Source organism: Conger conger, chromosome 7 (genome assembly GCF_963514075.1).
Source record: "Conger conger chromosome 7, fConCon1.1, whole genome shotgun sequence".
Lineage (NCBI taxonomy): Eukaryota > Metazoa > Chordata > Actinopteri > Anguilliformes > Congridae > Conger > Conger conger.
In genome coordinates, this window is record NC_083766.1 from 39,223,944 (window position 1) to 39,250,289 (window position 26,346).

At 39.4% G+C, this 26,346-nt stretch overlaps 1 long non-coding RNA gene across 3 annotated transcripts in view; it reads right to left on the minus strand.

Annotated features, from left to right (window-relative positions):
• Positions 1-26,346, minus strand: part of LOC133132800 (uncharacterized) — an 84,682-nt gene that overhangs the window by 9,862 nt on the left and 48,474 nt on the right. For all 3 annotated transcript variants that reach the window (XR_009709174.1, XR_009709173.1, XR_009709172.1), the window contains exon 2: positions 25,525-25,582. This is a non-coding gene — a long non-coding RNA (uncharacterized LOC133132800). The remainder of the gene's footprint in view (positions 1-25,524; positions 25,583-26,346) is intronic.

The window sequence follows — 26,346 nt, forward strand, 5'->3', positions numbered from 1 at the left end:
TGTTTGATACCCGTTAACTGAGTTTCTATGGATCCATATATAAACTCAATATGGTACACCAAAGAACCATTGGCAGTTCTGAGAAGATTTGTAACTGGAACAGTGGGCCATTTATCAATATTTTTGGAAATCCGTGTGCAAATGTATGATAGGAACCAATCTAACAAATTCCACCGGATTTATCAACGCATAGACACAGCTTTTTTTCGTATATTGATAAATACCAAGTAATTGTACATCAAAGGCATGCTCACAAAATGTTTCCTTCCCACAGTGAAGCCTGGAAGGTAGCAGTTTCAGCTATGCCAACCAGAGATTATGTGTAAGAAATCTTATTACTTATTACTAGCTAGTATTTTTATGAAATGTACTGTATCTATGTTACTGGGATAGCTAGTTTGTAAAACCTGTCGCGCTTCCTTTCCTAGTTCTACAAGCTAGGAGAGACGTCACTATCAGGAAATCAGGAATCCCACCGGAGGATGACAGCAATGTATGGAGTATGGAGATACAGAGCATCAGCCATAGCAATGAAGCCTAATGCTGCATTCACATCATCGGAATGACTGAATTACCATCTTCCAACACGGAAAAACAGTTCACATCAACCTTTGACTTTAAACGTGAGGCAAAAAACAAAATTTGTAAAGACATGAAATCGCCATTATTGTTTGTTGTTCCTTTTTTTATGTGTTTTATGGAATTCATATTCAACTACACTTCAGCATTCATTTATTAGGATTACTGGAATGAAACATCACTAATTTTAATGTTGATAAATGAGGCCCATTGAGTACAGACTGAACTTCAATAATGACAGTAACACATAATTATCTTAGCCATTGGATTTCACAACCTGAAAACAAAGGAGGAAGAGGATAAACTTAGTGCATGGTGAAATCTTATTATCTGGAAACATTTTGCCTTTACACATTCAAATCGTATTCCACTACACTGCTGAATGGATCCTAAATACACACTCAATGAGCACTTTATTAAGTTTTTATTATATTTATATATTTTAGACTTATTGGTCTGCTGCTGTGGCCTATCCACTTAGAGGTTATCCACTGTGCCATGTTGTGCGTTCAGAGATTCACTTCTGCATACCACTGTTGTAATGTGTGGTTATTTGTATTACCTTCCTGTCACCTTTGACCTGTCTGGCCTTCTCATCTCACCTCTCTCATTAACAACACGTCTTTGACCACAGAACTGCTGCTCACTGGATGTTTTCTCTGCAAACATTAGAGATGGTTTTGCATGAAAATCCCAGGAGTTCCTGAGATACTCAAACCACCCTGTCCGGCACCACAATCATTCCATGGTCTTAGGCACTTAGATCACATTTGTTCCCCATTCTGACATTTGGTGTGAAAAACAGATGAACCTTTTGCCCACATCAGCATGCTTTTATGCATTAAGTTTCCGCCACATGATTGGCTGATTAAATATTTTCAGCTGGTGTACAGGTCTACCTAATAAAGTGGTCACTGAGTGTATCTCTATTAATCACAAGAAAAACTTTCTTTTAAGTGAAATGTTTGCCTTTGCTGAAAGCCTCAAAAGACATTCCTTACATTTAAATTAAATTGATCATCCCTAACGCTAACATCAGCCTGCTCTCCATCAAGGTGTATCTGAATGTTACAGCCATCTTCTCTACGTCAAACAACATGTGCTCACCACTGGGCAGATTGTTTAAGATTCAAACCTCTCAAATAATTAATAATCTTAGAGTAGTGCACTGTAAATGATACTGCATGCTCCTTATTTTGCACATTTCTAAGGCATGCTTTATTTCCAGAATGTGGAATGTGTCCTATTTGGGAGCACATATCCCTCTTTCAACATAGCATGGCCACAGAGTGTGTACAGTAGCACACACTTTTTAAAAATGTGTGATTCATTAATAGATCCCACATTAAAGTGTATATTGTAGAGTGGATATCATGATCTCATTCATATAGACCTACTGTATGTCATTCTGGATAAACACATACAAGCAAATATACAGTATAGGTTAGGCTTCACGGTTTTTCTCTGCAACAATTCTCTCTTTCAAAATGCCTCACTAAAAACTCTTCTCACTCACCCAGCAGCCTCACATATGCACACGGACCAATCGGAACGCTGAAAACAGAAGCAATCTCCTTGATTCCCACTCTTAAAGCTGTACATCCTCATTTACCAACAATGATCCAGAGAACCAAATCCATAATAGATTTGAATTCCAAAAACATTTCAAAGGCAGAGAAACATCAATAGGAAAATAATCAGTTTAATCCAAACTATCCAGGCTGTAGTATAGGCTACAGTACATGTGTGTATATGGCCCAATACACTTATTAATATTACAATTACAACTATTTCAATTATTAATAATAATTCTTATTGGGTAGGCACATTTTCTGGTAATATTTGGTCGAATTATCTTCACATTCCAACAACTAGCAATAAACCAACTGCTCTGGGGAAGAGATTTGATATTTGTTACCGTCCCAAGACAGATTTTCAGGGACTTCTGTTTTTCATCACTCCCTGTAGCTAACATCCAATTCCAATGAGGGCAGCTCTCAGGCAGGTAAGCCCACCTCCTGGCTATCAAAATTGTACATCCCCGAGAGGCTGACTGGCAACAGCAACGTCGAACCAGTGTGGGTGACAAAGAGGAGGGGGTGGGTTTTTCACCACTGTATAGATTCAAAATCTTTCTTTTGCTGCCCAGATTCTGCTTGCGCCCATAGATTGCCTACCCCATAATATTTATCCAAAAGTAATTGACCAATTAAACAAAGTCATGGCAAACTACTGTGCATTCACAGTCACTCAATGATGGTGTCACCCACAAATCATTTTGATTTTCAAATGTTATCATGTTGCATTTATTTTGTATCTGTTGAATTGAATTTATCCAAATAATAATATGCTGTCGTGTTATTGCTATACAGATAATTGGATATAAATGAAAATGTCTTGTTCTGCACAAAGGGAATATGAACTGCAGGGATGTAGCATGTTGTCATCTGTGCAGATACACCTTTATGGAGAGCAGGCTGACGTCAGTGTTAGGGCTGGTCAATTTAATTTCCTGGACACCAAAAGTGAGCTTGACATCAAGCCAAATGCCAAGGTATTTGTAAGGGCTAACCGTCTCTAGAGGAGTGCTATCTACTGTTAAAACTGTACAGTCAGTGGGTGAAGATTGTCTTATTTCGTGTCAAAAAAATAATTTATATAGCCTGTTACAGTCTGAAGGTCTGTGCGTGTCACACCCCCTCCATTTGTTATCCATTTGGGCTAAATGTATACACCCTGTTATAGTCTGAAGGTCTATGCATGACAAACGCCTTCAATTTGTTATCCATTGATGTTGTGTGAGAAGTGGCGAATTAATGAAATGGCGGGCACTAATATAGACATGAACTAATATGAATATGAACTAATCATGTGTTTTCCAAGATGTCTTTGGAGGAATTGAGGACCAAACAATGTGCAGTTTTGCCAACTGAATTTTCTTTTTTTAAAGTTTCTTTGTTTGAACGAAATAACTGGCTAGCTAACAGTGAGTGTAGCTAAGAATTTGCTTTTTGGAAACTCATATTGGAAATAGCGTCAATCTGTCAATGCCGGGTAAATGTAATATGGCCTGTCGGCTTGATGGAGGTAGCTAATCGTAACTCTGTATATGGCAAATGGTAAATGGTTGGCATTTATATAGGGCCTTTATCCAAAGGGCTGTACAATTGCTTCTCATTCACCCATTCATACACACACCAATGGCAATTGGTTGTCATGCAAGGCACCAAACAGCTTGTCAGGAGTACTTAAGGGTTAGGTGTCCTGCTCAGGGACACTTCAACACACCCAGAGTGGGACTGAACCGGCAACCCTCCGACTGCCAGACGACTGCTCTTACTGCTCTTACCGCTTGAGCCAATGTCGCCTCAATGTTGTATAGAGACAATTTCATGGAGGACACATGTTAGCTTTGTGATGGTTAGAATGATGGTTAGCCCCCCCCCATCCAGTATCACCACCAGCCTCCACTTTGCCAAGGTATAAATAATAGTGCCATCTGCATAGAGGTGTACTTTTGCTGGGTTTTATCCTACACCAAGATCATTTTTATAAATAGAAAATAAAATTGGTCCCAAAATAGATCCTTGAGGAACACCTGTCTTTCCTATTAGAGGTACAGAGTTAGGACAGACACGGAGTTCGCCAGTCAAAACCAAAACCTATATGTTTGAGTTTTTGCAGGAGAAGACCATGATCCACTGAATCAAACGCTTTGGATAAATCAATAAAAAGTGCAGCACATACATTTTTATCATCCAGAGCAGTAATAATATAATTTGTGACTGATAAGGCTGCAGCTATAGTACTATGCCCTTGTCTGAAACCTGACTGCATTTGACTTAAAATATTATTATCAGACAATTACAAGTGATTCAAATACTTTAGCTGCAACAGACAGTCTCTGGAAGTAGGGTGATAATTATCCAGGACAGTGGGATCTCCACCTTTTAATAAAGGAAGCACAAACGCTGACTTCCAGGAGCTGGGGATCAAACCACAGCTTAGACTAAGATTATAAATAGAGGCAATGGGTCTTCCAATCAGATTTGCTCAAAAATAAGGCTCAATTTGGTCAGGACCTGCAGACTTTTTACAATCAAGAGTGGGAGAAATGGGGGAAAACAACTATTTCTAGATCAACTTAAGGTGGTTGCTACACTATCTTTGACATCTACATAGAGACTTGAGAGAGTGGCCTGCATTGATAAAATGTTCATTAAAAGCATCTATGTTATGTTTATCCTTAATCTCGCTTTGATTTACCTCAGGATCAGATCAGCAAGACTCACTTTTAGCAATTTATATCAATTTACTGCATTTGTTTCTTAATGTCCTATAATATACCCAGTACCCATGCATTATATCTTTCTCTGATAGAGGATGAGATAGATTCATTAAACCATGTCTTCACCACTGACTCTAAATCTTCTCAGAGGTGCATATTAATTAGGGTTAAGAAGGTTGTTTTAAAATAATCAAATCATTTCACAGACATGATCTCAGTCACTATTATACTTATTCCAACTGCAGAGTATTTATGTGGAAAATGTGTCAAAATAACATCAAGCAATGAACACATATCCAAGTTTTTTTTGTTTAAGTGAGTTGAAGAGTTAATTAATTGTGACGGATTTAGATTGTCGCAGATTTCTTTAAATGTGATGGAGGATGTTGATAGCTAGTCCCAATTTAAGTCTTCCAATAGAGCATACTCATTGACTGATAATTTATACAAGAGGTCTGAAAGCAGTCTTACAGCTTCATGTGATGCCGATGGTGGGCGATAGCATCCTACTACTGTAAGATCAGTTGGGAAGATATAACTTGGCCTAATTACAAACAGTTCAAAGTACTTTTGTTTACTGATTGAATCGATGCAAGAATAGTTCAATGTTGCTTTGGCATAAATTGTGACTACCCTCCGTTGTTTAAGCAATCTGTCCTGTAGACACTGTGTCTATCAATGGGAAGTCTATAATATTGTTCGTAATCGACAGTTTGAGCCACATTTCTGATGGAACTATAATGTCGCAGTCAGTCAACTTTGCCCAGAGACATATTGCATCTATTTTGTTTATTAAACTACATACATTTAAGTGAATGAGACATAATCTGTCGTAATCCAGGTGGTCCGGATTTTCAAGGTGTGTCAGTTCAGGGCCTTGGTTGGGATGGATGTTACCTGATAGAAAAAGCAGGAGAATCATCTTTCTTTGCTGAGCCAAATTGATAAGGCAAACTGGAACGAACTGACCACCCCCACCGCTGTGCGTGTGTATGTGCAGGCCTTCACACTCATACAATCCAAGGAGATACCCTGCTGTAATCCAATGGTTTATAGTAAATGGAGCAACATCTGAATGGAGCAAGGTTACAGTGCGTGAGAAAAAAATCCACCGTCATCCTCTGTCCTACCTACCACTGGGAATGACACTGCAAGAGCATTTTATTGATGTGAGTCAGCTTTTGTTCATATTGTATTAGTTATCAGGCTATCAACTGCTGGTTGCTATTAACACTGATCAAATCATGGTAGAGAAGCCATTTTCAAAACATAGGCTAAACAAAACTATGAAACACAGAGACGAGAACAATGTTAAAACACTTGTACGTTCTCTCATGTATAATGGGAAATATCCCAGATTAGCCAGTCAACTAGCTAGCTCGCTAGCTAAGAAGACATAGGTACTTTTAAAAGCCTAACTAAAGGGTAATTAACTAGCTAGAATTAACATGGTCACTGCCATTTTGTTGTGTAGCTAGTTTTCTGTAGTAAACTCACTTTGTTGGTGCTTATGACTAGCCTAATAAACATAGCTGGCGATTTAGCTGATTTCACTTTTCTGTTTATGTATGCCCACCTAACTGCCCCCTTTTTGGTCGCTCTCTCTTTACTGTATCCAATGCCGAACAGTTGCTGAACGGTCTCATGTTCCTTTAGAACTTTAAATTAGTTTCATTCAGGTTAGCATTGAGTCTTCCCATGTTGAGTCCATGCTTCTGAATTTCGAACATAATTGTTATTTTTGAAGATATTTTTTTACGGGTATCCATAACACAGAAATGGCATAATGTACCAATACCAAATATTTGCCGATAACAAAAATGCCATTGTAGTAGACCTGCGAAATGGCATTGAGATTTGGTTTTGAAATTGGTGAGATATTGAGATTGAGATAAAAAAAATTGCTATTTTGAATGGAAGTGACAACCATCTCAAACATATAGTGAGCATTACCACACTCACTATAATTCAGATCAGGAAATTATACAATTATCCAATGAGGGGAAGTTGGGGGGGAAATCATGTGATGCAAGGAAATCTGAGGCTTGTTGTTCGGCAGACAGCTCCTAAGGAAGTGTCTCGGTGTCTGACTGCTTGGTATGCAGAGAGTATGCCACTGTCGCTGGGGGCTGGTGGCACAGGCCTAGCCTGATTAGCTGGAATCAGCCATTGTTCAGTATAAAACAAAACCAGAAAAAAACTTAATTAGAGAGAGAGATAGAGAGAGAGAGAGAGAGAGAGAGAGAGAGAGAGAGAGAGAGAGAGAGAGAGAGAGAGAGCAACACAAGGAGAGCAATGGAGAGAGAATGAACAAATTTGTTGCAACATTTCTAATGTGGGTAATTTGGCTAAATAAAATATGTTTCACAAAGTAAATTGGCTCAGTGCAACAACACGAAAAAGAAAATCATCAGAGAGAAAATAAAATGACTAAACTCCCCTTTTAAGGTTAAATCACTGAATATAAATCTTTGCATCAAAACAGTCATTAGAAGAGAATTGCAATTCTCCTCAATTATTGACAGCAAATTGTCTGCAAAATTAGAAATATTTCTAGTTAAAAGGTGCATCATTTAAAGAAACTGACCACAAATTTTCCTGTGATCTGATGATATTAATATTTATGTCTTAATATATTTTGTTGAAGGAAAGATAACTTGTTTGACAAAGGAAACAAATGAAACCTATACAGCCACATTACAACGGACCTGATACAATTGAAATGTTCTTGTTCTTATAACTAAGGGGCTGTGCATAAAGGCCTAGCTCAGATCTTCCTAATCTATCATGGTTTATACCAACCGAAGTAATTTAGAAATTTAAATGAACAGTAATTTAAAACTTAATTTTACCTTTGAACCTGCACTGGAATATGAAGACATTAGAGAAAATATGCAACATGCACCTTTAAAGGATCAGCTCATTTGGCATATTACGTTGTGCCAGTAGTATTATTAGAAGCAGATAGATAGTTATATTATGTCATTATATTTTTGAAAAGGCTAATTTATCATAAATAGATAGAAAATCTAAAAAATAGATTTGGGATGCCCCGATTGGACAGTCTTAGGTGAAAGTTGAGTGAAGTCACCGGAAAATGGAAAATCAAAACTTTGTTTGGTCTGCTTGGTTACACATACAGTAATGTAACGCCTAATTACACATAAGGAACAGCAGGACATCACTAGTGCAGAGACACCTTACCCCCAATTTCTCCAAACGACCTAATTGATGCCTTGCATGGCTCCTTTGACCACGTGTGTGTGTGTGTGTGAATGAGAGGCATTAATTGTAAAGTGATATATAAATGAAGTTGATTATTATTATTAAGCTTATTATTATTTCATTTCACTACATGTTGCAAAACCCAGCAGACATCAGAACACCTTGGATTTGGACCAAGTGTTTTTTAAGTTTATTCTATTATTTGTTCTAGTCTATGGCTGGGTGAGACAGTGACACTTTATAGCAGATAAACTCCCATTGACTCCTGCCATTCATGATTCATCAACCTGACTCACAGCCTCAGCTGCTGACGTCACAAGCACAGATTCGACAGCAAGTTCCACCAACAATTTCATTCCAAGCTACCACCAGAAGAGCTTGGTCAAAAGCCATTGGATTGGTGAGAGTTTGGCATAAATGGTATAGATCCTACGCTATTATAAATAATTAAATAGCTTATTTTCCTGAAGCTTTTATCCAAAGGCTCTTACAGTTGATTAGACTAAGAAGGGGACAGTCCCCCCTCGAATAATGCGAGGCTAAGGGCCTTGCTCAAGAGCCAAATAGCTGTGCGGATCTTTTTGTGGCTACAGCGGGGCTTGAACCACCAACCTTCCGGTCACAGTCATGTACATTAGCCACTAGGCTACAGGCCACCCTGATTATAATGTGGCCATATTATTTTTTTCAAAGAAAGGCATACTTCATTTTGGTTTCAATATTACGAATGTTTGATTTGGATAATAAATAACGGACCTCAGGCGAGCAATGCTCGGTTGAATGGCCTGTTATCATCGTTATGTTATGTTAAATAAAATATAATTATATTATATACAGAAATCCAATATACAATATAAGCCATGGCAGTCAACCAATCAGAATTGAGTATTTATCCAAGCCAGGGTTTAAATATATATCTAGCTGTATAAATTGATCCTATGCAAATATTGATATAAAAGTGGATAATGGATATAATATGAAACAGCGCTCTGGATAAGAGCTGATAATGTCTGTAATGTAAAGTACTCTTCAGGAATACTCTTTTAAACTGTTTGTGCTTGTTGAATAACTTTCAAGGAAAGCAATGCTGCTGAGAAGACATGTAAAACACCATCTGTACAGAGCAAGGTTAAATTACAATCAATGAGAGCGAGTTACACCCACCACATGCCACAAATCAAAGGTAGTCTGATAAACATACAAAATCGAATGTAATCATTTCATTTTTATATGCAGGTATGAAGACCAAGGAATAGTTTAATATTTTAGAAACAGGCATGGGCCAGTGCATGGACACAGTCATATACACCTACTTCCAGTTTTCTACGTAAGATGTTTCTCAGAAAGAAACTGACAAACCACAGACTTTTTTCCTGAAGCCGATATGAGGAGAAGTTTAGGATACAGTAAGGCTCAAGTTTAAAAAGATAACGGCACACATCTCACTGTGTCGTTTTATTCTTTTGATATTTTCCTTCCTTTCTTCCTTTCTTTCTGTCTTTCTTACCCTACACCTTTCCCGACATTTCGCTCCACACACAATTCATATTTCCCTGTTCTTTGCGTTTGAGCCTGCGAGCCGCACTTCCCCGACTCCACCCTTCAAAGATGGCTGGTGTCCAGCGCCGCCCGTGCCCTCCGCCCAGGTCCCAAGAGCCGAACCCGTGATTTTTGATACAAAGAGCTCACGAGTTAGGGTCTCAGGGAACAGGAGAAGCGCAGCCATGTCTGTCGGAGGTGCAGAAGGTAGCGAGCGAGGACGCGAAAGACGGGTAAGCCGGTCCTATCCCCCGCACCAACGCCAGGAGCTCCACTCCTGCCCAATCTCCAAATGAGCAACTGTTTGTTCAGTCAGTGTCTGACTCTGGCTGGCTGCTGGGCCATGCGCTGTCTGGTTCTGTCTGCTAACACTCGCCCCTCTGTGAAGGGGGGGTGGCGAGGTGGGTGGGTGGTGGGGGGTGGGTGAAATCACTGTTCTCCCTTTCACTGCTGATAACTTATCTCCGCAGTCGGATAGCTCGATATAAGGCTCAGAAATGCCCCAAACCCATGCACAAAGACGAACGTTTGCTCATGCACCCACACAGAAAACCGTAACAATGACAACAATGACAACAACAATAACAACAGCATCGACTCCAAACATAAATGAAAAGAAAACCGTTGAGAGCGGCAAAAAAAAGGAATGAAGGAGAAGCAGGCTCATTACGAAGTCTGACTTTTAATTTGTCCTTTTTCGGAGAGTTGAGGATCAAACAACCTGAAGCCGGCACCTCCTGCTCAGCACTAACTAGCCTTTGTATTCGCAGAGGAAAAGCCTCCAGCCAGACGGTCAGCCCTTTTCTCTTTGTCCTCAGAGCGAGAGCCGATCACTGGTCCACATATCGCCACATCCTCAGACTCACCCTCCCACGAGACACACTGACTGTTAGAGGTACTGTCCCCCTATCCCCTGCCCTAAACACAATGATACGAACAGAGCTTGGGAATCCAACCCCAACCTCTTTTTTTCCTCCTGAACATCATCTCGATACAGACAAAAAAAAAAAAGCATGGCATCCATTTCTGACTGGTTTGAAATAAGGAAACTGGTAGCAGACGGAAATCAGAGCAAAAATAACAAAGGAATGACACTGTCTCCACTACAGCTTTAGTCTTAGAACATGTTTCAGTGCTCCCCTCCGTCAACCCTCCCCCCTCCCCCCACGCACCAGCCCCTCCGACTGCCGCCCCCCCCCCCCCCCCCCATCGGTGGCATGCTCCATTCTGCACAGAGCAGAAATAAGTTGTCATTCTGGTTGTGGGAGTAGTCGCCGCTGTCACCCGCCACAGACCGAGAGGATGCGGGGAGCGAACGGCACGCTAATGTCAAGCTTCGCTCTCTGCCCGCAGTGCATGTGCAGCTGTCTGCAGAAGCAGGGTCCCAACCGACAGCGCAAAAGTGGAGCACGGTCTAATCGCAGGTTATTCCGCCGCCACTAATGAAACCGAGCCGCCCTGTCGTGAATTTCAATCGTGTATCGATGGCCGAATTGTTGCGGCGTTGCTCCCGTCTCCTCATCCTCACCCCTTCTCCCTGACAACAAGCCCTCCCCCAACTCAGGAAACACACACACGCACACACCCCCCAACGCTCAGACGGTTCCTCGTCCTCCGGGGATACGGAGCCAATGCTCCCGGAAATGAGAGCGCACGGCGGTGGCCACTCCAGACACACCTCCGGCTCTGTGCCGACTGAAACCTTGTCATCCATCCTTAAGGGAAAACGACTTGGGATGAGCGGTTAGCGGTGTCGCGGGCTGCTGAATCAGAGCCGGGCTGGCGGAGGGGGTTTTCGAGGGCTATGGCGGGGGTGGGGGGTGGGGGGGGGGGGGTGTCGTCTCCCCTTCCTTCACCCACCTACCCCCCCATTCTCATCATAAGCTCCATCGCAACATCCATCACTGGTCTCTACGCTGCCGGGATGCCTGGCGTTTTGGCATGACTGGGTCATTAACCCCCCCCCCGCCCCCCCTCCTCCTCTCTTTCCCCCCACAGGTCAAGCGCAGCGACGGTGCGGCCGGTAGCAAGACGAGGGGACGTAAAGCGGTCCGTCTCTCCCCCCCCCCCTCCCCCCCCTCAACCCACCCTGCCCCACCCCCCGTATTTTCAGTCCCATATTTCTACCTGTCTGGTCGTCTCCGAAGCCCCGTCTGCTCCTCGGCACGAGTCTGTGGTGCGAGCAGCTGTGTTCTGCGTTCCTCCCTCCGCCTCTTCACGCACCTCCCCTATACTGATCAATTCCGTCCTCTTCCAAAAGGAGCTTGGAGCGCTGCGTATGCGGCTGGTCTACGAGGACGGTCAACATGGCGTCGCCGCCATACTTCGACGTTATACGCCGTGCTTTTTTTACGGGTCCGCATACAACACCTGTCCGGGCTCCCGAGATGAGCACCTCAGATCTTCCTGAGCAAACACTGGAATGGGGATCATTCGCAACTGCTCAAATTACTATTACGTTTTGTGCTATGATGCTTTCGTCAGCTTCTGCAGGTCTTTGTTAAAGTACAGCTCCATTTCCAGTCTATGAAATCATTTATAGTTTATGTATGGTTTATGTAAAAAGAAACCATATACAGACTATTTCTCTAGTATATGATCTGTGGTGTATATTATTCTGGTAATCTAATACCTGATTACCACTTGCATACATGCAAGCTTATTTGTATACTGTATATCTCGCTCGCTGAGTGCATATCTAATGTGTTTATTAACGTAATGAAGATTACTTATATGCTTAAACTGCCTGGTTGCTGTCAGCAACAAGATTATTTTGTCAGCCATCAGTGGATGTGTACCTTATTGGTTTTCCCAATACCCCGTAACTTGCTGTTCTAGAGAACTGTTATGATACGGTTATGTTAATAAATAATTAAGCTTTGCTGTGAAGCATCTTTCCTCAGCTTCTGAAAATGAAATTCTGCAATCTGGTATTCTTGTATTACTTTATAAAAAAATAATTATGTTTTTAACAATTTACTGCTCAGACATACTGTCTGCTCAACATATTGTTATATTGTCAGGGGATCAGACATATTTGGTTTGCTGATAGTTTGTTTTCTGCTCAGCCCCCTCAAGCCCTACCATAATCTTTCCGCCTGTGACCTATTACCCACAATGCCCTGGGTATATTAGTGTCATGACCCCACTGTGGCTATCAGACAAAAACGAGAGAGAGAGACAGAGAGACTGCTATTGTGGACATTGATTATGTGCTTAATGCAAATGAAGCTGGGATTGTCGCAGACCTCAAAAAAAAAAAAACACAAACAAAAATCTGACCAAACACTGCGCTATTATCGTGAATTTCAGAGACCTGAGTCTGCGTATTGTCACATAATAAAACAAAAGGACACCGGTGAGGGGAGGGTCCCCACCTCGCAAGATCAGCCTGAGGTGCAGGTTCAAGTCCGCTCACCGCACTCTGGGTGGCTGTGGACAGGTCTCAATACAGCGGGGGTTATCAGAGCAAATTAAATCAATAGGGGCTTTAAACTAGTGATGGTGATCAATCAAGTGTATTACTGCTGTCGCAGTGTCTGGAGCACTGCTGGGCTCCTCTTCCTGTGAGCCTACGCTCTCATATACGCAGTGAGCAGCAGAGGGCTGCCGCAACTCACAGCACAGCGGTCTGGTGTCTCCCTTTCACCTATACTCAAACATTCAAATCACGCTTTGCACTTAAGGCATCCTGGCGCACGGCTTCCCATATCTTGGATTTACTGCTGCCATGTTGTTGTTTTTTTATTTGAACAATATGATATACGTACATACATAGTTTATTTGGTGTAATTGTTATACAATGGCAACATTCTTAATGAGAATCTTTTCATATATAAGTCTTCTACCCTCTGCTGCAAAGAGGTCACCTGTACCATGCTGAACAGCTGGCGCGGGAGAATGTATGTCTTCTGTGCACTCGCCACTTCCAATCCATTCAAAAGCCAACTGTCTAATTAGAGACTAGAGAGATTCACAGTCAAATTTCTAGTCACAGAGATGTAAACATCATGGCTTGTTTAATGTATGTTTGCCAACATCACAGCAAATATAATGAATGCATAAACAATACCATGCATTATGCATGTTCCTTTTTTTTTAAACAAATCTATGCAATCTCTACTATTTCAGACTGAGATGACTGGATTCATTATCCGGGAGAGAGCATATTGCTACTGTCTTTGTAAACCATGTATTTTATGCCCTTCGTAATACTGTTTCTAATTAATACATTGCTTGATTTAGCCCGATACTACACTGCAATCAAGCAAACATCTTTTATTCTATCCATGTTCTGTACTGATTTCAGGAGGACATTTTTAAACATTTGTATGCTCATTTGAAATAGTCAAATTTCATAAGAGAATAGGTAGCAACGTTGAACATGTTTGTTGTCATGCTTGAAGTGGGAGAGGTCATCAGGATTCCTAGCATGCGTATCACTATTTTGCTAGATTTTGTGCCCAATTTGCGGCATACAGCCAGTAAGTACAATATTACAGCCCATGGGTGCACGTTCCGATGTTCTGGCAAAGCCTCACACTAAGGCCCTTAAATGAAAGACAAATATAATAATTTAAGAATAAGGGAAAATAACACACATAGAAGCAATACATGAGCCCACAAAACGATGTTAAGTACACTATACTCCCTAATGATATACAATAACAATGCATTAAAACACATTTCAGTAACACTCGTCGTCATTTTCTGGAGAAAGAGAGAGAGAGTTGTATTAATGGCCGTCATATCTTGTCACACTAGACGCAGGCCCAGCCTGCAGATCTTGCCCTTGCCCCTGCCCTTTCCAATCAATGCAATAGATTTCTCCCTGGGGTCAAAGTGCACGGCTTTATTGATCAGAGAAAGTGCCTGACGCAGCAAGCAGAGGACCAGCTCCAGACAGATCAATGACACCTCTGTCTGACATGTATATATTATGCTTATTTATTGGGCATAAAATGAATCACTTTATTGCACATTTATCCATAGTGAAGTCTAGGGACAATTTATTTTGCACCATGAGAAAGTAGACATCCCTCAGGCTCAGATGTTACCTGCTACTTATTCCTTCTGCTTTCTTGTGTAACCGGTTTGTAATGAAGGACCGCAAACACATTCTTATCAGGAACTTAAGGGCAGAAATAGGAAGGGAAAATCCTTGTTTAAAATCTCTGGGCAGAGAAAAATACCCATGAACCCTGACGTGTTAACTGAACAGGACGCGCATGACATTTCCAGGGCCAGGCCATCCGAACACATCTGAAAGCTAAACAGTGCAGGGGAAACTTCCAGAACATGCAGTACGTTGCCCTACAGGTTTTTCTCTCCTTCTCTTTTCAAAAAGATCACAGAAACAATGCAACAAACACTCGTTATTGTTCAGAGGCCTTCGGTGCAGTTAAACAAAAGACTCTTCTTTTCTCCTGATCTAATCGGGTAATTTATTTTTTCAGCCATCACATAAATCGAAACGCAGCTGTAACCAATGACTTGCAGCACCGCTGCATTGCCAGCTGGACGGATTTGTGCTGAAGCAGCAGGATTTTCGACATTGTTCACTCTGGTACATCTGGAGGAGCCATTTGGGTTCAGAGGTGAAAAAAATGCTCTTAAAATAAACTCCAGCAACGACACAGTGTGACGCTCTTTGTTCATTTAACTCTGGAAGGCACAGGAGGCCCTCGAACATTGTAAACAAGACCAGGATCTTTTTATGGGGCTTCTTTTTGTCCGTGGGCTCATATTCTGCCAGCCGTATGATGAGAGAAATGTTTTTTATTCTGCCTTTTATTTGTCGTGATGTTCTCCCACACCTTTCTTAGTGTCACAGAAAATGTTGAATTCGAAACAGCTGTTCAAGTGCATCATAAAGGCATTGCTTTATGCTTATGAAAATGTACACAAGTACATTTCAATAATTTAGTTTGCTTGCAAAGCTTTGCTGTAGTTACAATGGTAATGCATGATTTTATTTTGATAAACATTTTGCATTGACTTTTTCAAGTTATATTATCTGACAACTATAGCTGATCTCAGTAGTGACATTGGTGCTGCAAAGGTAGAATGTCCTACGGTAATTTGGAACCAAATCCCACGTTAATTGTATTGCTATTAAATAGAGCAGTTGGTGCAATAGTATTTTGACCACAAGGCAATTGAGGAAGCCGGGTTGAAGCCTTTAGAAGGGACCAAATGCAAGGACAAAAAGACTCACTTCAGTTTTCATGCTTTTAAAGGATAAAGCAAGGCAAATTGCCAGTCTCCTGGAATTATGAGAAAGAACAAGCACAACTGAAATTCAATGAACAGACCTCTTCCACTCTGCTCATTGAATATCCATTAAAATCATCCTGAATTTGTTCATTCTTAACGGATAGCTGCTGATTCCCTTTCACCATTTCTGCACCATTGAAAAGTAGTCTTTAAGGCTTAAACTGACTCTCAGACAATGGTGAAATACAGCTGGAGCTATGGGATTTACACAGTTTCAAGTGAAAACACTAGACCCAAGACCCTTGTAACTTCTTTAGCAATACCTCCAACCACACACCACTGCAAAAAACGCAAACAAAGTCAACAGATTTAAATCAAAGCCAATAGCCCTAGGCTTCTAGCTGACATTGTCCAAAGCAATCACACACAGAACAGAGAGTGTGGTGGAAACACATCCACCACCCAACCAGCTCTACAATAGCAACCAGTTCATTTTTCAATTCATTGGTCAAGACCATTGACAATAAAGTGTCCAGCCAGATATTCTTTCTTTTTGTTGGCTGGCTATAAATAACTTACTTTAAGAGCAATGGCCCACAGCCAAGAAACTCCCCGGAACCCTGCCAAGATCTGCCTTATTAAATAGAGATTTTAGTTTCTATGACCATAGTCTGGGGGTCAGTCAAAACCTTTGATTGACGGTGAATCATGAGCACCAGCCATCTTTTATTAGAGCAGACACAGAACCATACATAAAAAATAAATCTGACAGCAATTGAGAAGTGAACACTTTTCCATACTGCCCAGTTTAAATATTACTTTTCTGGCTGAAGCCTGATGTTTATATCCAACCATCTGTAAAAGATTATTATGGTCACAAATTCAGGGCTCAGATGGAATGTAATTTCAGATGATGTCAAGGCCATGTAGTTGAGAAAGTACCTTGATGGAGACAATGTAAACAGAAGCCAGGAAGCTGGCATTAGAAGAGGTGTGTTCTGGGAAAACAATTAGTTTCCTCGTACATGTAATATAACTATATGCAGAGGCATTTTAAGGTGTTTCCCAAGGCATATTACCTCTAATAATTACATGGAACAGAAATGGTCATCTGACAGTTTACATTAATAATGAACATTAATAAATAGAAAAGATTACTCTACATATTTTACTGTACATAAAATGGTGATTTGAAATGTGTGTTCAATGATTAGCTGTCTTGCTTTTAATACAATTTTGACTTCATGTGGTCGGAGGACAAAATAACTGCAAACGTTTCAATGAAATACGTCAGTAAATCAAGCACCTTGAAGTAAGCTGTGTGGCCATGCACTGCTCTTTTCCAGCCCTTATAAAAATGCTTTCAAGCTTTTTCTAGACTACTGGTCAGCTCTTTGTCAAGCCAAAAAAAGCAAAACACAAAAGCAAAAATAGACTTTTTTAGATTTTGTTTTCAAACATTCCAATACAAACCAACTGCTTTATTTCATAACCATCTTAAAGAGGCAGATACTTTATAACATCATATTAAACAACATGGGCTCTATGGGCTCTATATTCATTGCACTGTGGAAAAAGGTTCACAAGTAATACAGAATTTCAACATTGTCCTAATTGAGGGAATGATGCCTTTGTGGCACAGTGTCTACAGAGCTGCTGGCAGGAAAAGGTCATTAAACAGGATCTGCGTCAAAGCACGTCAACCCCCGATGTGCCTGAGATTTTACAAAAAAGTCCTAATGGTTGCTCACGGTCATGAAAGACACCATAGATAATTTGCTGCAACATAAATTCCACCGTCTCCTTGCATTTCCCTCAGGGTAAATTAAGCAGGGAAGTGCTAAAAATTAAAGCAGGATCACCTTTAAAAAGCAGAGGCTGGCTGACCATAACCTGAAAATATTGATATGCTTTCAAAAGCTGCTAAAAAGAGACTATCATTTCCTAAAACTGCACTCACAATCAATCCTGAAAGATTGGTTTCGGAATTAAATTAAACTGGGCACACAGAACAATCACAATGCTTGGCTTTAAGGGGTCCCCTGCTCCATTGTAGTTCTACACTGGGGTCATTGTTCAGATATTTCAGCCTTGACCATTGACATATGAAAACAAAATCTTTCAATACTATTTGAAAAATAAAGCTTGCTTTTGAAAGAGATACATTATCATCAAAAGTTACAAATACATTACATTACAGTACAGTTTATTTAAATAATTTAAACGGAGGAAATAGAACTGTGTCCTAAATGAGAAATCAAGCTGACTACATCTGTTTCAGCTTTCGTTCCAAAGCCAACCACTGAAAGAAATACATTATGTCAGCTATGAAGTCCCTGAGATGATGCTGCTAATGAAATGATTGGATAGATATTCCCAAGGAATGAGACACATTTTAAGCCAGAAATTTATCTGCAAAGAAGGCAACCCCGATGCATTAATATCCCAAATGTCCCTACAATTTCTATTCTGCATGTTGTCTGCACAGGAAAGGCCAGTGGTTGAGGTATTAGCAGATCCAGGATAGACATGCAGGAAGGACATTCAGATTGCTTCATGCTATAGATGAAATCAGAATGTTTGTAAACAAAGGTCCCTAAGTTACTTCCGGGTGGCCACGGAACAAAGTAACATTACTTCAAAATCGACTGGAGCATAGCTGTGTAGAAACAGTTAGCTAGTTAATGATGCCGAAATCCTGTTGTGTTTTGGACTGTAATGCCAAAAGTAATCAGGCACACAGTTGATTAAGCTTTTTTTCCGATTCTTAAAAGGGAGGATAACCCAGATACTTTTAGTCTGTTTACAGGGCGGGCTCAGTTTTGACAGTTGCTTGGCACAGTCAATGACAGCTGACACAGAGACGCTCGGCATTAGTTTCAAAGTGTCATAAACATGGGGGGGGGGGACAAAAAACAAAACCAGAACTTGTAATTGTATTGCTCATGTCCTTCACAAATGTTGTTGGTAGCTAACATTGGCTAATATACACCAGATGCTCATCTGCGGCTGTATAGAGAAACACTGGGATGATACATTTACAAACATGTTAAATCCAACTTTCCCTGTTGTTTTGGTGGTAATGTAACAGTAATGAGGTTTCCAATAATGCTAGCTAGCTAGTTTGCACCGTTTATTCATCTTAATGATGTTAGCTAGCTCACGTTAGCTAGCTACATGGTTAGTGGGGTGCTGACGGCAGACGTTAATGTTACATTAGCTAGCTAGACCACATCTTATAAATCATATAAATAAAACAGTTTTGTTCAGTTTTCATTAATAATTTTTACATTCCAACATTGACTAGTTGTTTCTACCTTGGTTAAATGACACGGAAATCACTGCCTGCTATTTACATTCCTCAACCTTATCCACCCGGAACTAAGTTATTTGCTGTTGTGACGTCATGCTGATTTTATTTTAAAACTATCTTTCTGGACATTCTAGTATCCCATAATCTCATAGCAAAATAGAACACATGAGATTTCTCTGGAGAGGGTAGGGGGCAAAAGTCTGACTGTATGTGCAGAAAAAAGCTTTTATCAATCATACATACAAGACCTATCGACAAGGTGTGCTGGTTTAAAGACATTCCTTTTATTTTCTGTGCAATCCAATAAATGACTTAATTCAAGGAGGAATGGGCATGGACTTTCATTCATGATAAACTGAATGTGGGAGGAATATTCATCTGATGAAAATATTTATGAAATTACAAACTGTAAAATATGGTGCACAATATGAGGTCAGGGTTAGTGTATATAAATGTATATAGGCATAATTATAGACGTGGTTTTAAAAAAATGAAAATAACAACAAAAACTTAATTCTCTATATGTAGCTTTGCAACTGGTTCAGGATACTATGCTTCCACATTTTCTCTTAAGGTTGATGACTTGAGTGTACTCCAAGGAAAGCTAGAAGGTTGTACAGTTAACTCCCAGGGTGTAATTCTAAACCATACAACCTACTACCTCAACCCGGATGCACACAGGTTCTGAAGCTGGGAATGGTCTTCTTGTCTTCCACTGGCAGAGCCAAAACCTTCTCCTGGTCATGTTACCATATGAAGGGGTCACTACATTTACATTGATCAAAAGATATTGGTAATAACATCACCAACAAAATAACAACTAAAATCATTTACTTTCTTAGAAGCTGATCACACACCCAGAATGTGTTAATTATCATCCTTGCTGCTATTTTTCACTGGCTTTTATTGTTGTGAAGAATCTCTGTCATACATTTCTGCCCATATATCACATTTAAAATGGCTGTTATGGAAACATTCAGATATTTATGACTATATGAAATGACAAAATGAAATAAAAAACTGAAATCAAAAGAAGATGATACCATAATGTAAATTTAGAATATATTTAAGAAACTACAAATACAATTGGCCAAATCAAATGTACAACTGCCCGGCATTTAACTGAATTCGATTTGTATACTCTGTTAATATTGTAGAATATAACTAGCTCACTAATGACTGGCAAAAACAATGCCGGTTCAATTTCATCAACAAAATAATCAATTCAGTTGTAGTATTGTGGCTTCGGTCATAACCCAGAGAGAGGGGAAGAGAGACAAAAGTTGGTGGTGGGGGGTTTGCTTTATTAATCCGTTCTGAATTATGTTCCAGGGATGGGGAAAAATACAACTATGCATTTTCCCATCCCAAATGCATCCAGAAATGATATTCAATCAAAAAAACCTTTTTATTGGAAATTATCTTTTTGTACATTCCAGTGTACGGAATGTATTAAATTCTCCTCTTCCTGGCAAATGTGCAACCATTCCATATGTTTTACACCTTTTAATTATTGCCCTTGCTAAGTGGTATGTTTAACCGTTTCTGTATTTTTTTTGTACCTATTTTTTGTACCTACATTTATTTGGCTTCTCCCATGCTGGTGGTTGACAAAGGGATTTTCCATGTTTGTTACCTCATGTTAGCTGTGATGGAATGGCACAGTATATTTCCTTTAGACTGAGATTAAATATATTGTGCAAAATTGTATTGCCAATTTTACTTTGATTTTATTTACAATAATTGTTAGGAGGGCCAATAATGTTGCTTATAAAAAATTAGATTACTAAATGAAAAACATTGAAACATGAGAGTGGGCGGCACGGATGGTGCAGTGGGTAGCACTGCTGCCTCACAGCAAGGAGGTCCTGGGTTCGAATCCCCGTCGGCCGGGGCCTCTCTGTGCGGAGTTTGCATGTTCTCCCCGTGTCTGCGTGGGTTTCCTCCGGGTACTCCGGTTTCCTCCCACAGTCCAAAGACATGCATGTTAGGCTGATTGGAGAGTCTAAATTGCCCGTAGGTATGAGTGTGTGAGTGAATGGTGTGTGTGCCCTGCGATGGACTGGCGACCTGTCCAGGGTGTATTCCTGCCTTTCGCCCAATGTATGCTGGGATAGGCTCCAGCCCCCCTGCGACCCTCTTCAGGATAAGCGGGTTCAGATAATGGATGGATGGATGGATGGAAACATGAGAGTAATGCATTGAAATGAATGTATATAGTTTTCCCATATGTTTGAACATAACATATACAGTAGATCATCCATGTTGTTTATTATATGCAGCCTTTTTTATCCATTATTATTAAGGGTGCCAATAATTCTGGAGCCCACTATATGGTTCATGTATGTTAGATTCAAGCATATTATATCCAAAAGCTGCTGTCAGTAGCACAGGGTGTTTAACCCCTTAAGTATTGCCCCTCTTCTTGAGACAAGCTTAAAAATGACATACCCAAAGAAAATGGTTACTATGCCTGTACCCTTTTGACTACAGACATAATCCTGGTCTCCTAAAGGTAACCCTTCCAAGAGTCAGAATTACTAAAATATTAGTAAAACAAAGTTCCAGAATCTCAAACACAGTGAAAGTATCACTGAAAAGATTTTCTGTATTTGACTGGATACAGATTATTGTAGCTATGGCTGGTATGCTTAGAAACACAATGGAGCGAAGTCACAACACTGGACAAATCCCCTTTCACATTTGAGGACAATATCACCAAAAATGATTCTGCATTGTTTTTTCTAATCTATGTCTAGGCAGTTTTCCAAAAAGGACATTTGAAGACTCCAAAGGGACACATAGAAACTAAATGATATCATTGGTCTTATCTAGAGTAAAATACTGCATTGTGCTTACTAAACTATACAACAGTTTTTATCCTGAAAAAAAGCGTTTGACATGGATTTTCTCTGCAACTACGTTACACATCCTGATCAGAGACGGTTGTACTTGGGCTCATCATATACAAGTGAGCCTATACAAAATGTAGATAATATATAGATGATAATTCCTCCAGACAGAGAAATTAAAAGTAAACAATGGACATTTTATCAACGTTTCTCCGAGTTAGCACATTTTTAGAATGGAAACTATTATGCATTGGTCCACTGGCCACTGACATTAACACATTTCTTGTAGTATGGGGATTTCCAAAATGCAGAGAAGGTGAGGTCCCCCCACACTTGTTTTACTTGTTTTGACTTAAGGGGTTAATGTACTTCCTTACAGGCAGCTGTCAGGACCAAAAGCAGGTTGAATTATTAACAGCCTTCGAGTCTGACGCAATATGCAGCTTTACAGGAAATTATCTTTTGGGGGAATATTTATACAGCTGTTAAATGATGCATTTTTTCAATTGGGCAATTGTTCTGTGATTTCAAAGGGAAATAGCTAGCCAACTAATATTCAATGAATGAATAAATGTCAGCAATAACATTAATGATGGCATTATATCAACAACTATCCGCATAATTTTTTTACCGAAGACGTTATATTACATTGCATTAATTTAGCAGATGCTCTTATGCAGAGGAATAATATAGGAGAAACATAAGTGTGTCCACTTGATTAAGATCAGAAATAGTGCCAGACCTGGCCAGACACAATAGGTAGTAACAGCAGCTAATAAGTTAATAAACACAATAAATAGAATCACTTCATATCAAAATATATTAATCTTATGTAATCTTTATGTAAGTGTGCTGGGATTAGTTGGAGGATGACCTGCTCAAATTTGTTCATTTCTTTCTAGTTAGTCTATGTGATGTCTAAATATAACATTTCAGTCACTGAAAGATGGATATTTCAAATATTATATATACTCAGTGAGCACTTTATTAGGTATTTATTAGACTTATTTTTCAGACTTCTACTGCTGTAGCCTATCCACTTAGAATTATGATACATTGTGTGTTCAGAGATGCTCTTCTGCAACCCACTGTTGTAATGCATGGTTATTTGCATTGCTGTCACCTCCCTGTCAGCTTTGACCAGTCTGGCCCTTCTCCTCTGACCTCTCTCATCAGCATTACACTTTTGCCCACAGAATTCCTGCTCACTGGATGTTTTTAGTTTTTCGCAACATTCTCTGCAAACTCTAGAGACTGTTGTGTGTGAAAATCCCAGGAGATAAGCAGTTTCTGAGGTACTCAAAATTTGTCTGGCACCAAAATTCATTCAATTATCAAAGTCACTCAGATCACATTTCCTCCCCATTCTGCCATTTGACCACGTTTTCATGTTTCTATATATTCCGTTGCAGCCACATGATTGGCTCATTACAGGTCTACCTAAAATTTGTTCACTGAGTGTATATATTCATCTAATCTCAATATTGATAAACAAAAGTCATTAATTAATTAATTAATTAATTAAGGAATAATTCATTAACATTATAATAATTCTTCATACCCCAGGTAGAAATTACAATGCAATCATATTACTGCCATATCTAAAACATGTCTTCCTATCATTGCTGACAGGCTTTCACTGCTGATCAAAAAACCTGACTGCATGAAATCACATCCAAGGTAACACAAGAAACTGGAATGACCGGGGATTAAATCAGTCAATCTCTTATTTTTATTTGATCTCTCAACTCCCAACAAATAATGTTTACATTGTGTTTCACAGATCATGTTTCATATAAGCAATACCATAAATAGAACACATATAATGTAAAAAAATTAAGCAACTCACATTTGCATTATACAGGATAAAGGAGATGGGAATTTTCTATTCCCATCTGTGTGCGACAGACTTTTCAAATCGACACCATAGTAGCTGAAACATTCCCACTTGTAACCATGAGACAACACTTTGTTCGTGAAACTAAGAGTTGGTGTAAGTGCAAACAACAGAAGAGAAAGGTTTGTTTGTACCACGGAGACAGAGACCCACAGAGGCGAGCTTGCGTTGTCATATGTACCACAAGATCGGATCTACGGGTTTATGACAAGTGGTTCGTCTTCAAAGTAAAGCAGCGAAAATGACAAAATGAACATGCAGAACTGAAAACAAGTATTGATTAAACATTTTCAGAAATTTTTATTTCACTAACAACTCCCTTTGAATGCACCATTGCAAATGATGAAAATGCATCTTAACAGCCTAAAGCTGTCGATGAAGAAGTATAAAACAATGATGCAACAATGATTATTCATTATCAACCATGTTTTACAACACTTGTAATCAGCTAAATATACACTCACTGAGCACTTTATTAGGAACATCTGTACACCTACTTATTCATGCGACTATCTAATCAGCCAATAGTGTGGCAGCAGTGCAATGCATACAATCATGCAGATACGGGTCAGGAGCTTCAGTTAATGATTACATCAACCATCAGAATTGGGAAAACATTTAATATAAAGAATGTGGAATGATTGATGGTGCCAGACAGGGTGGTTTGAGTATCTCAGAAACAGCTGGTCTCCTGGGATTTTTATGCACAACAGTCTCTAGAGTTTTCAGAGTGTGAGAAACAAAAACTATCCAGTGAGCAGAAGTTCTGCAGGCAGAAACACCTTCAGAGAGGTCAGAGGAGAATGGCCAGACTAGTCAAAGCTGAGAGGAAAGTGACAGTAACGCAAATAACAACACAACAGTGGTATGCAGAAGAGCATCTCTTAATACACAATGCATCAAACCTCTAAGTGGATAGCCTTTAGCAGCAGACTTAATAAGACTTAATAAGTCTGAAAAATAAGTCTAATAAATACCTAATAATGTGCTCACTGAGTATATGTTACAAGATTAATTGTAAATGAATGAATTAACAGAAACTTGGATCAATTGCAAAGTTGTCCAGTACTCTGACAAATGTTTTGAACACCAAATGCTTTTCAGCCCAAGGTGGAACTCTCATTGGAAATTTCGACTTATTCACAACAACAAAAAATGTGTTTCTGTACTGCAAATCAATGAGCAAACAAGTAGCAAGAACACACATTGTACAGTGCACCTGTTCAAACAGGGCAGTTGAAAAGGTGAAGACATCCATCGTAAAATAAAAAATGTGATCCATCTTCGAGAGGCTAGAAAATACACTATAAACACACGATACTCTCAAACACACACTGGCACGCACATTTACAGTATAAATCTTCTGGGAGGACTTTTTTCTTTGTATGCTGCAACTGCTTTCATCTTGCCTGCTGTACATAAAACTTGCCTTGTGTAAATAAACACCATCGGGGCTGTATCAGACAGGTTGTGGAATGAGTACCTCATTCTAGAAACAGACTTCAGTTTTAAAGAGAAACAGTCACTCTCTGTGAACCTACTCTCAGAGAAATTATGAATGTACACAATACTTTAAGTAAAATTGATATAAAATGATAACTAAAGGCAAACTTACCTTGTAGTCTGACATACAGTGGTGCAGAGTTGTGTACACGTCATACAGCATGTTCCTCCTTGAAACAATGATGGTAACAGTAATTAATAAAGGCCATGTCTTTGAGTTCAAAAGCATACAGCACAAAATTAAGTATGATATTTAATTTAGAAATAAAAAGCACACAATTGCAATTATTGTAATGCAGTTTAAAAATATCAGAATAAATGCCGCCGCTATATTTTTTACAATACATTGTCCAATTTGACAGTTGTTGTTTGCTTTTTGAATAGAAAATGCACATATTTGTAAGTCTTCCAAACGGACTGCATCTATTTTACTTCATGATAATCATAAGAAAGCATAAAAACCCTTGTGTATGCAGCAGTATCCAGTTTTCAGCTTGTACTGCAATTTATTTAATAAAAATACAATTAAGGAATGACACTAATTCACAGAATATCTGTGTCGATAAAGTCCTATTTAAGTATCACTAGTATTATTTTTGTATTACCATCAAACTGGGCCTTATAAGAAGTTATACAATTTCTGATAAAGGTACTATAAGAGTTTGTGTTCAATTTTAAAAAAGTTACTTGCGATCTGATTTATGAAGAAATACAAAGTCATTCAACAATGTAACTGTTTTATAGTTTGTGCTGTCACTAATGCCTGCAAAGTGGAGTTTATGACCTGCACATAGGTTTTCTGTAAAAACATACCTGTTTACACAGTTTATACAGACAACTTCAACTTCTACAAATACACTCTGATATCAATAAAACACCAGGCAAAAGTTTTACAAAAGACTATAGTCCAGTCTCAGCTGATCTTCCACTTTAC